General features: G+C 45.6%; 1 long non-coding RNA gene across 2 annotated transcripts in view; it reads left to right on the top strand.

Moving 5' to 3' along the window:
• Positions 1-14420, top strand: part of LOC118302454 — a 170788-nt gene extending 156368 nt beyond the window's left edge. For both annotated transcript variants that reach the window (XR_004790556.2, XR_004790554.2), the window contains 2 exons: positions 13121-13195; positions 14225-14420. This is a non-coding gene — a long non-coding RNA (uncharacterized LOC118302454). The remainder of the gene's footprint in view (positions 1-13120; positions 13196-14224) is intronic.
• Positions 14421-15400: the final 980 nt, after the last annotated feature.

Genomic DNA, 15400 nt, shown 5'->3' with positions numbered 1-15400 from the left:
AAAGACATGTTTCTCTCTGAAGTGGTGCTTGGAAAAGGCAAAGGAGAAATCCTGTTAATTTATTAGTCTATGCACACACACAAGTGCTCTATCACATACTGCGTATATGGCTTGCGCTCGTTTGATTATGCACATAAAAAAAAAACTGAACGACCTGCATATTGTGTACATACATATCCCAGAGAAGAGATGGGGAAAGCTGACCTTGTGGTGTTAGGATCCAAGGACACTGCTATCGATCGTCTGACGGAGGCGGTCAGTCTGCAGGTGTATACTGGATTATTCTGAAAGGGATGGAAAGGCAGCATCATAGAGAGGGTGTGTGTGTGTGTGTGTGTGTGTGTGTGTGTGTGTGTGTGTGTGTGTGTGTGTGTGTGTGTGTGTGTGTGTGTGTGTGTGTGTGTGTGTGTGTGTGTGTGTGTGTGTGTGTGTGTGTGTGTGTGTGTGTGTGTGTGTGTACAAAAGGTGTCCGTCTGTCCCTTCATGTATCCTTGTCTCCGACATCTTATTGCATTCATGACAAGAGAGCGCTCACTTGTTAAAACACAGATCCATTTGAGCGCAACTTAACTAATGAATATTAACACGCAGGAGTCTGATACTGCAGTGTCTGCTTTTTGGTTCTAGTGTTGCCTGTAGGGCAACGAGAATCCCCTTTGTCCCAGCGATGGGACATCTCCTCATGTAATATGCAGCAGAGCAGAATATTGAAAAGCAGCACGTCTACTGTCGCAGAATGAACAGCACGCCGGTAAGCATCGATTGCGCATCATTTTTTTAATCATTTATGATGGCAAAAAGCTAGAGTAGGGTGAAGCATCCCACCTCAATTTGTCATCTAAAAGAATACCGCGTGGTAACTCAGAGTCATTTTGCCCCCTTTGTCTCTGGAGCTGTAAAATAGTGCCTTGGGGCAGCCTCTTTGAAATACTGTATCTCCCTGTGACAGTGCAAGCCTCCCCCTCGGCTCAGATCTGCCTAAATGATTTTAGCTGGAGGTGAGAAATCCCAGCCTTTGATTTAGCGAGAGGGGCACGCAGGTACATTTCCCAGATGAGGGGCGAGTTCACAGATATATATCCAGAGAGGTAAATGTCTAGCTCATTTCCAATTATGGTTTAACAAGACGGATTGAGGTCAGCGCCAGAGAGCGGCAGGAACCAGCCACACTTGTGGGAGTGCCGCTGGAGGGAAGGGGGTATTAGGGGGTGGCAGGGACATTGGAAGTCCTAGCACGCCACCCTGAGTGAGAGCAATGACTCTCTCCCTGCTGCCCACCCTTTCTCTCACACACACAGTCAAGAGGCAGTCGGAGGCGGGGGGCTGTCGCAGGGCGCCAAGCTGCCCATGGAGGCCCCAGTGATCCTGTGTGGAAAACCAACCTAGCAACCACGGAGAGAAAGTGAAGTAGCCAGCCTCTTTCTCTCAGCTCCACTTACAGACTGTGTTTCGGGAGAATATTGTCCCCTATGATAACTCCTCCAGCACAATGCATCACTTCAGAGGGGGCTTGGCAAACGTTGCTTTTAAGTCAGTGGCAAGTCAATGATATGGAGAGGGGGGAGGTGACAGCCCTGTCGGGACTGACAGCTCGGGGACTAGCTGAGAGAGGTGTCACCGCCACTCCGTCTGAAAGGCTGGCTGTTGTCTCAGCCTGTTTGTTCACTTAGTCTTTTCACCGTGGCTTCCTGTAGACGGGACAGAAGAAAGCCTCGTTCCCAACACAAATCCCCCGTTCAAACATCTTGTACTTGGTAGTTACTGATTTTACCTGGAAACCAACGTCTATTTTCCCCTTGAGAAGATGTAATCCCCGAGGTAATTGAGAAACACACAAAAGATGAAACACTTACACAGTTAAAGGATTTACCAACTATATGCAAAAGCAACATGCGCATACAAAATGCAGAATCACGTTCACACACATGCTGTGAATAGTGTACAGACAAAGGTGCGAGCAGCTGTAGTTGCAGTCAGTAGTAAGTAACCCAACTTTTATTACACATGACTTGAAATCTGCCTCCTGAAACACACACACACACACACTCACTCACTGACTCACTCACTCACACACCAACTAGATTAGTTTCATACTTTGTTACGGCTTTTCTTCACTTTCCAACACTCCCTCAGTCAGTCAGAGAAAAGAAAAGATGTTGTTCGGTCCCTGCAGTAGCTGAACCTGCAGCAGGTGTTTTTCTGGAAATCTCATTGTCCACACTGCATAGTGACTCTGATTGGATCTGACCACATGAATAGTAACTCCCGGATTTCACATCAAACTTCCCTTTAATGTATTTCTTTTTTTGCCAAATTGGAAAGGAAAATGGAGACGAAACCAAAGTGCTTCAAGGAAATCAGATGAATCTTTGCAAAAGGTCAGAGCATTTAGTCCTCCGGGATGCTCTTCATGTTCAGTCGTCTGAGGCCGAACCATGTGTATGCGTGAGTAACTGTGCACGTGTGTGTGTGTGTGTGTGTGTGTGTGTGTGTGTGTGTGTGTGTGTGTGTGTGTGTGTGTGTGTGTGTGTGTGTGTGTGTGTGTGTGTGTGTGTGTGTGTGTGTGTGTGTGTGTGTGTGTGTGTGTGTGTGTGTGTGTGTGTGTGTGTGTGTAAGTGAAAGACTACGTGTGCACACAAACGGCCTTCTTCTGTGTTTGTACCTTTAAGGGCTGCTGCTTGTATCAGTTTACGACAGCCCCAGAGCGAATGCGATTCAGAGCCGGGAATAAGGCTGTACATTTTAACAGCTTGGCCAGTGGCGCACGGCGGCCAGCAACGCAAGAAGGAGCGACAGTGGCTGAGCTGTATGTCTGTGCCAGATAGTCCACCAAGGCTGCTTAGTAAGGCACTGCAGTTCCAGCCCGTCTCTCTGTGGACCGGGGCCAGGCTGAGAGATGAGGAGACAATCTGAGGGGGAACAGAAAATCATTCACCTGTTTATATCTTAGTAGCTCACAGGTTGCCTCGTGCTCCAACCCCCCCCCCCCCTTCATTCCTTTCAAGCTCACCCATCTCTCCAACTGTCATCGTGTGTGTGCTCATGAATCTCTATGAAAGCTACTATCTGGAGTAAAAGACCTTTATCCATCAGGGAGTAGGAACAATCCTGCTCGATTTATATAATGTGTGTGTGTGTGTGTGTGTGTGTGTGTGTGTGTGTGTGTGCGTGTGCGTGTGTGCATGTGCACGTGCACGTGCACGCAACCATGGACATGCACATACACACAAGTACAAAAAGATGCACTATGACCGCTGCCTTGCACACAGCACAAAATCCTGTGGCAGGGAGTCGGGGTAATGAATGTTGACAAGAAAGACTGATATTTTCTGATTGAACACATCACATTCGGAGCAGCGGAGAGAGAAGTCGTGTACATGTCTCAGCGCTCCACTTGTTTTGTCAGCCTTGTCAGTGTGTATCAGACTGTCCACTTCACATTTCTACAACACAAAACACAAATTTGTTTGACTGACTGAGATACAGTGTCATGCAGCGTTATGTAATGTCACCTCTACAGCTGTGGCGGAAGACATATTCAGATCTTTTACACATTTATAGATGTGCAAGAAGCGAGAGCACAAACACAGGTCTTAACAAAAGCACTATCCTGAGGTAGTTAGCAGTGAGTGCATTTTAGTATTTGAAGCAGAAATAATTAGTAGAAGTTTCCCTTGAAAAGAAAAGGCTTGAATTATCGGCAAGATAATTAAAGAGAGGAATATTTTAATCCTGTAGATATCTCAGATGTCATTGAATCCGACCACCCTTGTTCACGGTTAGGTTAATCGATAGGATTGTATCCGCTTCAGCACCTTATTGACCTGGTATAATCCATGGTCAATAAAAAAACAAACCAGGCACCTGTAGACAGGTCTTGCACAGTCGCATGACTTGGGGAGATAATACTGTTATCACATTGAAAGGAAGCTGTTCAAAAGTTGTCAAATTTTAATGGTCAGCATTCAGAAACCTGACAGACTTGCATGTTGCCTTGTGAGCTGGACACTCAAAGACTCGCTCTGAAATACACGTTGACATGTCTCGAACAGGCAAAGCCGACCGCAACCGTAAAAATGTGCCTGTGCTGTGAAATAAGTAGAAAGTTGAACCAAATGGAGATATTCAAGCAACCTACAAGCACGCTCGCGCACTTACTGTTAAAGGCACTTTCCAAGTTCTGACGAGCAAGAACCAGAGGAGCCGAATTTGTTCTTGTGCGCAGCAGAGCACACCGAGAAAAAGTAACAGGAGTCGAGGAAAGCAGATAGAGAAAAGTGACTTAAAAAGGCTGAATGAAAATGAATGAAAACGAAAAAAGGAGGCAAAGCTTCAAGAGGGAATAGAGAACGAGATGGGGGGGGGGAAAGTGTGTAAGGGGAGATTGCAGAATAAAAGAACGATTAAGCGCGGCAGATAAGAGATGAGAGTGAAAGGCAGCGGGGATACGGCAACGGAGAACAGAGAGGCAGAGCCGGAAGCACCGCGAGGAGGGAAAGCTTGGAGAGAGAGAGAGGGGGGAAGGATGCTGCTCACACACCGTGTATTAGCAGCGTGGATTAGCGCGGCAGCGAAGGGGATTGTTGACAGCGTCTTTCATCACGGAGGTGGGAGGGCGGCAGTGGGACGCCTCGCTCCCCACTCAGGTCCTGACCTGTGTTATTACAGAGCAGCTCTCAGCCGATCGCCGGGCTAAATGAAGCCATTGTGCCGGATGGTGCATGCGCCCGATGTTGTTCTAATGAAGACAAAGCCGCGTGTCACATGCCAAACCTGCAACTATTAACTACGTGCTCACATGCACAGACACACACACACACAGTCAGACGAGGTCACATCAGCAATTCATAAACACCACGTTTGCCACATTTGGCAGACAGATGCAAGACGTTACTTCCATTAATACCTGAAGCCGTGAATTGGTTTTCACGCAAAGTCGCGGTGTTATCTGTCAATACATCCGACGGAGCCTGATATTAGGTTTTAAAAAGCAGGGGTAGGAGAGTCATGCATAGGAGGAGGTTTAGCTGCATTTAAATATTTCAAGGTCCTTCTTACTTATGCGCCCTCCTCCGCCCCCCGTATGACACACACACACACACACACACACACACACACACACACACACACAGATAGAGAAGAAGAGACAGAGGTCAGTGATGTTTGACGAAGGTCCAGTGGGTTTCTCCGGTCGTGTTGACTCTTCCTTGTGTGAAACGGAGAACAAACATTTGCTCTGCAGGGCTTCAGCTCCTCGGCGCACCTGCCTCTGACCCGCCCGGCCCGTCAGCACTGCAATAACCGGCGCATTCATTAGATTTCTGCTCATCACGCTCAGCATGTGGACTCACTGTGAGAAAATAAAAAAGAACAGAGCCAGGGAGCCACAGAAGGACACATTTAGATATTGGACCGACTAGGGAGTCACTGAAGTGATCCACCTTTTTGATTATGGTATATATCATATTTCTGCTCCCTACTATTCTACGAGGAAAAACACATTGTTTTCATCCATTTATTTCCAAGTCCATCACATGGTGAGATAGCCAAATAACCAATAACTCAAATAACTTACATCAACCAAGACTGAGGGTTTAGAACAAGCATGCGATAGTTTAGTGCTGAGAAATAGTGAAAGAAATCTCAAAACAATACATTCATACGTATCGTATGGGAGAATTATCTGACAAATAACATCCATCGTGTCTAGGTGATGCATCCTTTTGGCTTTTGTGATTCTTTACTTTCCATCTATATGTCATTTCGTATTTTAGTGTATAACTCTGAGACATTAGCTTCAATTGTACTCATTGTTCAGTGCAAATGAGCGCTAAGCTTTTCTGTGCTTGCTTTCGTGCTAAACTAAAATGGAGAATATGGAAAACATTAACTGCATGTTAAAATTGTCAATATAAACGTATTACAGTCGCATCAGCCTAAGTCACTGTACAGCCTTGTAGAGGGTTGTGTGTGTGTGTGTGTGTGTGTGTGTGTGTGTGTGTGTGTGTGTGTGTGTGTGTGTGTGTGTGTGTGTGTGTGTGTGTGTGTGTGTGTGTGTGTGTGCGTGTGGTGACATTGACTGCATATGCCTGTGTGTACATCTGTGCTTGCAGCCGGATATGTGTTACTAAATGAACCAGCAGTGATACACGAGGGCTCAGTGAGGCTGTCACACCCTTTTCATGGCAGCAGCGTTCCCAGGTCAAACCAAGGGCATCTGTGCCTGTCACTGTTCCTCTGGAGCCTGTGTGTGTGTGTGTGTGTGTGTGTGTGTGTGTGTGTGTGTGTGTGTGTGTGTGTGTGTGTGTGTGTGTGTGTGTGTGTGTGTGTGTGTGTGTGTGTGTGTGTGTGTGTGTGTGTGTGTGTGTGTGTGTGTTTGTGTGTGTGTGTGTGTGTGTGTGTGTGTGTGTGTGTGCGTGCGTGTGTGTGTGTGCGTGTGTGTGTGCGTGTGTGTGTGTGCAGTGAGTAACCCAAGGTAGTTTTACCCTTGAGCCAGGGAGACTAACCTTTGGCAAAGGGGATCAGCTGAACTGTTTCTATTAGAAAAACCACAAACCAAAAGTTCAGACAGACGCAGTCAGGAGAGGTGACCTCAGTCAGACCTTGTGCCAACAAACCAGACTTATTTTCCTCTACCAGGCAAAATGACACAAACACTCAACATAAACTCTTACAGCTGCATTGCTACTTCTCTCGTTGCCCGCGAGTGTAAACATATCAGCCGTGTTAAACGTTCTGCCACGATTAAACTGAATTACATCAGCTACAATAGACTACACGATGTAGTATTAGGGCTGACACGGTGCCGTGACGCGCAGCATTAACAACAACAACGCTTTTTCTCCACTGGGTCGAAATAAATGTTTAATCGCGGTTCGGTGGGAGTTATTCAATAATGAATTAGGACTTTTTCGATCATAAAATCTGAGGTGCTGGTTTGAAAATGGTGTTGTTTTAGCGCAAATTATTCATGAGAAAATTAAAGCTTGCTCCGGGGGTAAGCGAGTTCCCCAGTATGCGCTCACGCTGTTCGCTTTGGTTAAAAAAACAACGACGCCTCTTAGCAACCTATTCATTAGACCCGATATTATGAGTGCAACTCAGACAGGCACAGAACAGGAGAGAGCGCCAGTCTGAATATATACACGCACATACACACAATCCCACGGACTGTGATATTCTTTGAATCCCGGGCTTAATGGACTATAACTGAAGCCATGCAGCCTGTCGCAGCCACTGCAGAGACCCTGTAAGAAACTTCGAGATTCTCATCGGACCCATCAAGCCGAGACGGCGCATTCTTCAAGGAGTCGAGCTGGGGTTCGGCGAGCGCACGCTCGCCGCGGTACAGCTGCTCATTAGGGCTTGTGATGAAAAGAGGCACCGACTACACCTGATGCTACGAGACGCTACACAGGCACAACACAAATGCTACCCGTTCTTTGCGGTCAACCACTCGGTGCACAAACTGTGATTATCATGAAGGTGTGTTTTTCTTTCTTCTGCTCCTTCTCATTTAGTCTCAGACGAAAGCAGCGATGCGAATGTCTTGGCTGATAAGTACCTGCCTTTTCTTTTTGTGTGTGTGTACCTGAGGGCCAAATCATGAACTCAACGGCAGTTCCTCAACATCAGTGTGCAGCCTGTGCGGACGATGTGACTCCCTGCTTGTACTTTCCGTGTCACTCTTCCAGTATACGCAACGGGATCCGGGAGCAGCTGCAGCAGAGTCTTTGAAAGTTTGTACCACCGGTTGAAGCGTTTCATCCTAACTCCTTTGCATACCAGGACTTCTCCTCTCTCATTTGGTTGTTGATGAGGATGGGTGAATGAATGGATGTATGGATGAATGTGCAGACGGGGGTGAACCGGAGAAGCATGAGGCCGTGTGGCTGCAGCAGATGGAGGAGCAGCAGGTGTCGGGGCGGGGAGGGAGCGAGGCTCCCATCGTCAGTGTTCCACATTGATGCTCCATGACAGCACAGGGGATGGATGTGTGGAAGACTGTTCTCTCTCCCCGTTAGCACGCCTTCAACCCGAAGCCGCCGCCGCCACCGCTGCGCCTCCGCCTCCTCCTCCTCTCCAGGTTCTCCTCGCTCTCCTGCCTCCATCTCACGCAGAGGGAAATGGAAACAGGTGGGAAAGGTGTATCTCTCTCTCCAAGCGGGTGGCAGAACCATTTCTCGGAGGTGATGGATAGATGTGTGGTTTGACTGATGTTGTGTCACAGGGGTCACGGACTGTGCCAGTGCATTGAGTTAATGCAACATTCATCATTTGATCACGCTACGGTGCATTTAGTGACAGGTGGGTAAATTGAATTTTGGTCACATTTATAAAAAAAAATAAAAAATCCTTTTCATATTCTGTATGGTCAGAAACAGATCTTCGGTTTTTATTTTAAAATTTCAGAGTAAGAAAGGTAAAGAACAAAAATACTAGGACAAAGGGATGCAAAGCAAACATTTTCTCAATATAAATACATCAACAGACAATGAGACACAACAACAATGTGAAAAAATCAGATAACAGCACCGTGTCAAAGTAAAAACCAGGTTGGCCAAGTGGGTCCAAACGCGATTAGGCGGCCATTACTTGCCCTCCACTCTGTATGGGGAGCGTGACTTCGCTCCGTGGATCGCATGTGAGTCGGTAAACACATCGCAGAAACGCACAGTCAAACTGCTTCAAATGAGGCTGGGAACCTTCGCACTGAGGGACCAATAGACACCCCAGACTGGTGCCTCAGCAGGACACACACACTAACACACAAATCACACTTGCACACAAACCTGCGGGCCGCTGGGAAAATCTGTGTTGTGCAGCAAATTACTGGAGACAAACAAATAAGCAGCATGTGTCACAACCGATAACACGCATCCCTTGATGTTGTGTGTATGAGTCTGAGGACGTCTTCTGAGGTAGCAGGTGTCTTTCATGAAGCCCAAACCATTTCTGTTCATTCCAGAAAGTCACCAGTGACGTGACTCGTGCTGCCTCCCTGACATCTTCTCCTCTGATAGTCTGGCTTCTTTCACGGTGACGCAGCCCTCTGCATTGACTTACCTCCACTTTACGGAGGCTGTGCTCTCAGCAATCGTCCTCGAGGCCTCGGAACAAATTCATTTCATCATCTCCGGAAGGCAGAGTCACGCTCACAGTTTTTCTTGTTTCTGAAAAGGGCTATTTCGTTCAATGGCATCACCATGACGTGTTTCAACCAAGAAACCCAAAACAAAAGACGTAGAGAAAACACAACCAATGACAAATTTCGAATTTGCCGTTTGCTTATTTGCCCTGAACACTTCATTTTTCTCACGTTGGATTGTGTTCTGAGAGTTCTGTTTGAGTAGAACGGATGAAGGGAAATACTTGACTGAGAGTTGATTGCCCTCTCAAACAGTGATAGAGAAAATTGTGAAAGGGGGATGGATGTTGGCTCAATAAATGTTGCCTTGTAATATGCTTACTAAGGTACAGAGAGTGCATTAGAGGTAGGTCATCTAGGGTCAAAATATATTTATGAAACTTGGAATAGCAAGGATGGTTTGTAAGTCTCTGGAAACAGAATGCTAAGCTAATTATAGTATGAAGATAATAATTGAGCATATAGGTCAGTCAGGTCACGGAGTCAAGCTCAGCCACGATCCAGTTCATCAGCTGAGAAAATGCCAGACCACATCAGCTGCAAGCCACTTCACAACCCGCCTCTGACCCGGCACCGCGTTTTCATGCAGTATCTGACATAATCACTGTCATGTGTTGTCATTGATGCCTGCTCTGTTCTGCGCCAGGGGTCTTGAGCTGCTGTTCTCCCTACCTCACGATCCATGAAGGCTCCTGGGAGGGTAGAGAGGGGTGCTCGCCCCCCCTCATGCTTACCACTTGTGAACATGGACGGGCAGGGAGGTCCCAGAACAGAGCCATACCACTAAATACAACTTATTTTGATCATTGAAATGAATACATTTTGACTTCAGGGGTCCTGGCTGAACTTTGATATGGAGGATTTGTTAAGTGTCGCCATATAACTGTCCTCTACATTTACTTCCCACTGTTTGTTTTTCTCTCAATTGCCCTGCATTCTCACACATGTATCCCCAGTATTTACATTCATATCTCATAATATATACATGAGATATTACTGAGCCAAAGCATGAGATCCAAATGAACGGACAATTGATTCAATATTCAGCGAGACCGGGCGTCATTAAGGAAAATTACCATTCTAATTGATGAATGACTATCTTCCTGTAATGGAATTATGGGGTGAAAGCTGAAGAGTTATTTTAGGAGAGGAGGATACGGTGGTTCTGTACTAATACCCTCTTTTTTTTTGTTGATAAAAGATAATAGGGAAACTCTAATTGGAGTGTTGATGAGGACATGACAATAGGTCCTCCCTCGACTGGGGGTCTATCGTTTAAAGATAGGCCCACCACTTCCCACAGCTTTTAATTGAAATCCTGTGGAAAAAAAATTGAAAGAAAAACTTAATAGCTTTCGCCTGAGCACTCAACCATTCACGGAGATAGCAGCACCCATTGACTTGGGTAATTATTTCTGAGTTTAACTCTTGCGTGCAGTGAGCAATTGTACTTGTTCTTCACTAAGCAGCTTCTGCTAAACAGTGGAATATGTTGAGGTTGGAGGCTCGAGGCTCACAGCAATGCTGCGTGGATTTTTTTATTAATGAATCATAGTTTGATAGTTGATATTTGAGCAGATATGATCGGAGGGGGGTTCCACAAGGCTGGGACAAGAGAATGCTGTCGACTGCAAAGTAAGGCTAGTGCTCCTCTGACAGCGATTCACGAAGATGGATGACAGTGATCTATATCCGGATGTACAATTTAATCACAGGTCTTCCTCTGGCATGGGGGAGTACAGCGTAATGTGGGGATATTTATGTATGCAGATTATTGGCTTGATGTCGGCAGCTTGGTTGCCTTGATGAAAGCCACCAGGGATTCACAGCTGTGGGTTTTGTGGGCGCCGCCGACGCCCACTGTGATCCAGGTGCTTTAAGTGACTGTGTCCCTGACTGACGGGTGAAGTGGAGGTGGATAGATGCTATTTCTGTACCCTGTCAGTACCTGACTGTACCTTATAGTTCTCACCGGCTATATCCAGAAAGCAGAAAGCTAACCTACCGCAGGTCCTTATTATCAGGATGTCCCAATAACTCATCCAGATGATCCACAGTGTTGCAGCATGAGCACTGTCCCTCTGTATAATTCAGAATAGAATGGAAAAAAATTCTTCCCCTTAAATATAAAATCCTTAATGACCAAGATCCATCATATCTTACAGAACTCTAAATATTTCACTTGGCTCTCTAAAGCCCACTGTAACTTGTGGTTGTCCCAGTTTGGGCTCAGGAGGCAGACATCCTCTCTGCATTTAAAGGTTACAGGCTCTTTGATTGAGCTCGTAGTCAGGGTTGGCTCAGGTGAGCCCTGGACCATCCCTTAGTTATCCTGCTATAGACCAAGACTGCTGGGGGAAACTCCCATGCTGCACATATTCTTTCTTTCTTTCTTTCTCTCTGTCTGTATTTCTCTCCCTCATGTATTTATATCACACTACTGTAAGTCATTAACTCTGTGTTTTGCCCTCTCCTGTAGTTTGTGCTTCTCCTCCCTGTCCTCGTTCTGCAGGTGTTTCTGACCCTGCAGCTGCAGGATCCAGATATAACGCTACAACTCAACCAATAATACTGATGACAGTAACAATGTTTGCAGTGGTTCACACCATTATATCTATGGATATTGCAGTTGTGATCGTCATTATAACAACCAGTCTGACAGTGCTTTAAAACAACACTTATACAACCTGGTATCTCTCTGTATTCTCTCTCCCCCCCTCGCTCCTCTCTCCCCCTTTTCTTGAGTTAAATATCAATAACAACTATCAGATTAATGTCCATGTCATTTGCTGTCTCCTGACTGAGGAGGACATGGTGTCTTGTTAGAACTTTAATGGTCCTCATCTGAGCCATCGTCCAGTCAAGACTTCAATCTGCTCTGGTTTATGAACAGTGAATTCCTCCTTCCTCCCTTGAGGAATGAATCAGCCTCAACTAAGCAAAACTAACTTAACTAAACCAAGATGGGGACATTGTAAACATTGGCATGTTGACATTGCTACTGTAAGCATGTTAGCATTCATGCCACAATTAGCATTTAGCTTAAGTACTCTCTCAAATGATTTACCCAACTTCTAATTTATGGTTTTTTTTTCACCTTCTGTCTGCTTAAAATGCATCTTTACAACCTGAACTTTTGATTTTGATAGCTGTTATAAACACTTGACATGACATTTGACCTTAGAAATGTTAAAAGATCAGGTCTCGCCAGCTGCTCCAACCACCACCACCATCCCCTCTCCTCAACCCGCTCAGTCTTGCTCTCCAAGCACTTATTACAAGAACATCCATTGTTATATTTAGCATTGCTGTAGAGATTGTGCTCAGAGATCGTCACTCTCCAGCGAATTTCAGGAAAACCTTAATATAGGACAGGGGGCTGGGGGGTGGAGGCTAATTATTTCTAACTCAGCTGAGTCTTCGTAGCCTATGATGGCCGACAGGGTGTAGGAATGTAAGAATGGGATAATAGAAACGGGTAGAGACTGACAGAGAATAATTATTCAATTTTAGTTAGGCAACTCCCTGCAGTGATAAGGTCTAAAATACAACACATCAAACAGAAAAGAGAGTAAAGCAGATTTCTTCTTTTTCAATCTCCCGAGGCTGCCAACAACATTGCGATTGATTTAGTATGAAATAAAAGAGAAAAAGAAAAATACTGTATGCTCTTGTTAATTTCAGTAAAAAGGCATTTTGGCATGTTTTTAAATAGCTGTGTTGATGTTTCCCTCAGTAGGCGTTCAAGTAGAAAAGGGGACAGTGAAATGTCAAATTCTCTTTTTAATCTTCTTTCCATTTCCACATTCCTGCGCACCATGGGAATACCAGTGCAGCGCTCGTCTCTTCGTCATCTCGTCTCTCTCGACTGTTTTCATCCCATCCCAGCTTCCCTCCTTCTCTAATCACAAAACCTGTGTTGTGTTTGTGCTCCACTGACAGAGATTGTGTGGCTGTGTTTTTTTTTTAAAGAGCAGGTGATCCCTCTGGGTAGCTCCCCATCTCCGGGCCTGGATATGAAGCTGCTGTGGCCTTCCAACTGATACAGTGGGTTGCACACACACACACACACACGCACACACACACACACACACGCATTTTAAGAGCATACGCTTCACACATACAAATACACACAAAGCCTCATACACGCATGCACACATACAGGATACAAACCCAAAAGCGATTTATTTCATTCCCAAGCTACTGTTGTGCTTCACATATAGGAGAATATACACACAAACACACGCAACTGGAATGCAAACACACAAATAGTTGGAATGAAATGAACAACCACATATGTATTAAAACCTGTGTGCAGCCTGGGATGAATTGATGCTTTTCCTATCAGACCTGCATGTATGTATCTCAGGGTTCAGTTAACCCGACTCCCCTAGATGCATTTAACTGTTGGGATTATTTTGAGTTTTATTTCGCCAGATGGTCTTGAGACTTCTCTCTCTGTGGTTCCTACCACTTTCCTAGTGTAATGGAGGTGAATGAAATTGAATGTGCTGCTCACAGAATTGAAAAAAAATTGCATTTAAATTTTTAATGTCAACATTTCTTTCCAGAAACCACGTCCCAGTTTCTCCGAATATTCCCCTGATCCCACTGCGCATAGTAATCATTGGTTCTGAAAAACTGTCCCCAAAAGAAAGAAAAAATTATAGAAACCAACAAAAGTTGAGGAAAAATAGAGATCAAAGTGTAGTTGTTGTTTTGGTTTTTTTCATGAACTGACCCTTTAAAAATACATTTTGCAAGATAAGCCCACGGACTTCATCATTTGGTCCAGCTTGATGTTTACTGAGAACAATGTCATACATCTCATTTGCGGATGGTTAAGTGGATGTACAGAGTTCTGTGTCCGTGTATGTCAGTCTGCCTATTGTACACATCCCGATTGTATATGACGCTGCGCTCCAGAGACGTCAGCCAAGATGTCAGCTTAGTGATAGTTTGTCTCTTTCACTGAAATGGCCAATTAAGCCCTTCATGTGTCACCGCTCTCCGTCTACTGCTTCGCTCCGGGGATGTTTGTAGCTGAATTGTTCTCCCCTCCTCTGCTGTCCACAGGCTTCTTCACGTGCAGCTTTTGAACGAATTGCCCAGTTCTTTATCGGCTTCAGACTGAAGGTGAGAATTTGTGTGTCTCCACTGCATTCTGCCTGTCAGGGGGTTGTTGTCTCGACCGGGCAGCGTGTCTGCGACGGACAAAACATGGTGATATTCTCAGAGGAGGCAGCCTCCTCCTCCTCACCAAAGGCACTTGGACAGACCAGCAGTCCTGCATCCCTTCCCTGTCAGCAACACTGAAAAAACTGTGGGATTTTTTTGACACTTTGAAGGTATAATGACACACATTTTTATGAAGACATAGAGGTGTTTGTATTAATTTATCAAGTATGTGTGGGGGATTACTGAGCATTTCTCCTGTTTGTGCTTCTCCATGTCCTTGTGCACTCACTGCTCGCACTCGTTCATCACACACTCTGACTCATCTTCTAATGCAGAAAGCCATTATTGATCATGCTAATGAAGGAAAAGAGCAAACGTATGCAAGCGGACGTGGAGGTCAGGCAATGACACAATTGACAGCTATGTGACAAGGACAGAGAGGAATGTGATCGTGTGTGTGTGTGTGTTTCAGGCATTCTTGCATGTATTACGGAGGGTATCTAGGGGATATAGCACACACTCATTGGTGTGATGGGCCAAATACAGACACACATAAATACACACACAAAGTTTCACATCCAATTCCTGGAAATGAATGTGACTTTTATTGAAGACTCCTCACTCTGAGACACCAGTCAGCAGATGATATGTGATGGTTGATGGGTGATGGATGCTGTCACCTTGCCGTGTGCCTGCTGGGATGGAGGGAAGGCGGAAGGGGAAGCGAGTGAGAATTATCTCGGCAGAGTTCAGAAAATGCAAAACAGCGGAAACAAAATGTCAGATTTGGGAATTGTGAACAGACGGCGGAGCGCGTACACGGCGGCGTGCGCGTTTCGTAGGAGTGTGGTGGGTGTGAACGTCAGAGGGGAGAAGTGTTCTTCCCCCATGCTATGTATAAATCGCATCTATCAGGCAGAACGCAGTGGAAGACATGAGATATGACAGAGAAACACCACACATCTGCTGTTGCATCCCTACTACCGGGAACATTACCCTCCTGGAGCTACAGGGCTGTAATTAGGATCATAAAACTTACCTCAAGTCCGTTGGCATGACCCTCCTGTTGATACA

Source organism: Scophthalmus maximus, chromosome 4 (assembly GCF_022379125.1).
Source record: "Scophthalmus maximus strain ysfricsl-2021 chromosome 4, ASM2237912v1, whole genome shotgun sequence".
NCBI lineage: Eukaryota > Metazoa > Chordata > Actinopteri > Pleuronectiformes > Scophthalmidae > Scophthalmus > Scophthalmus maximus.
Note: the sequence above shows the minus strand (reverse complement) of the source record. Positions and strands in the feature narration are given on the sequence as shown.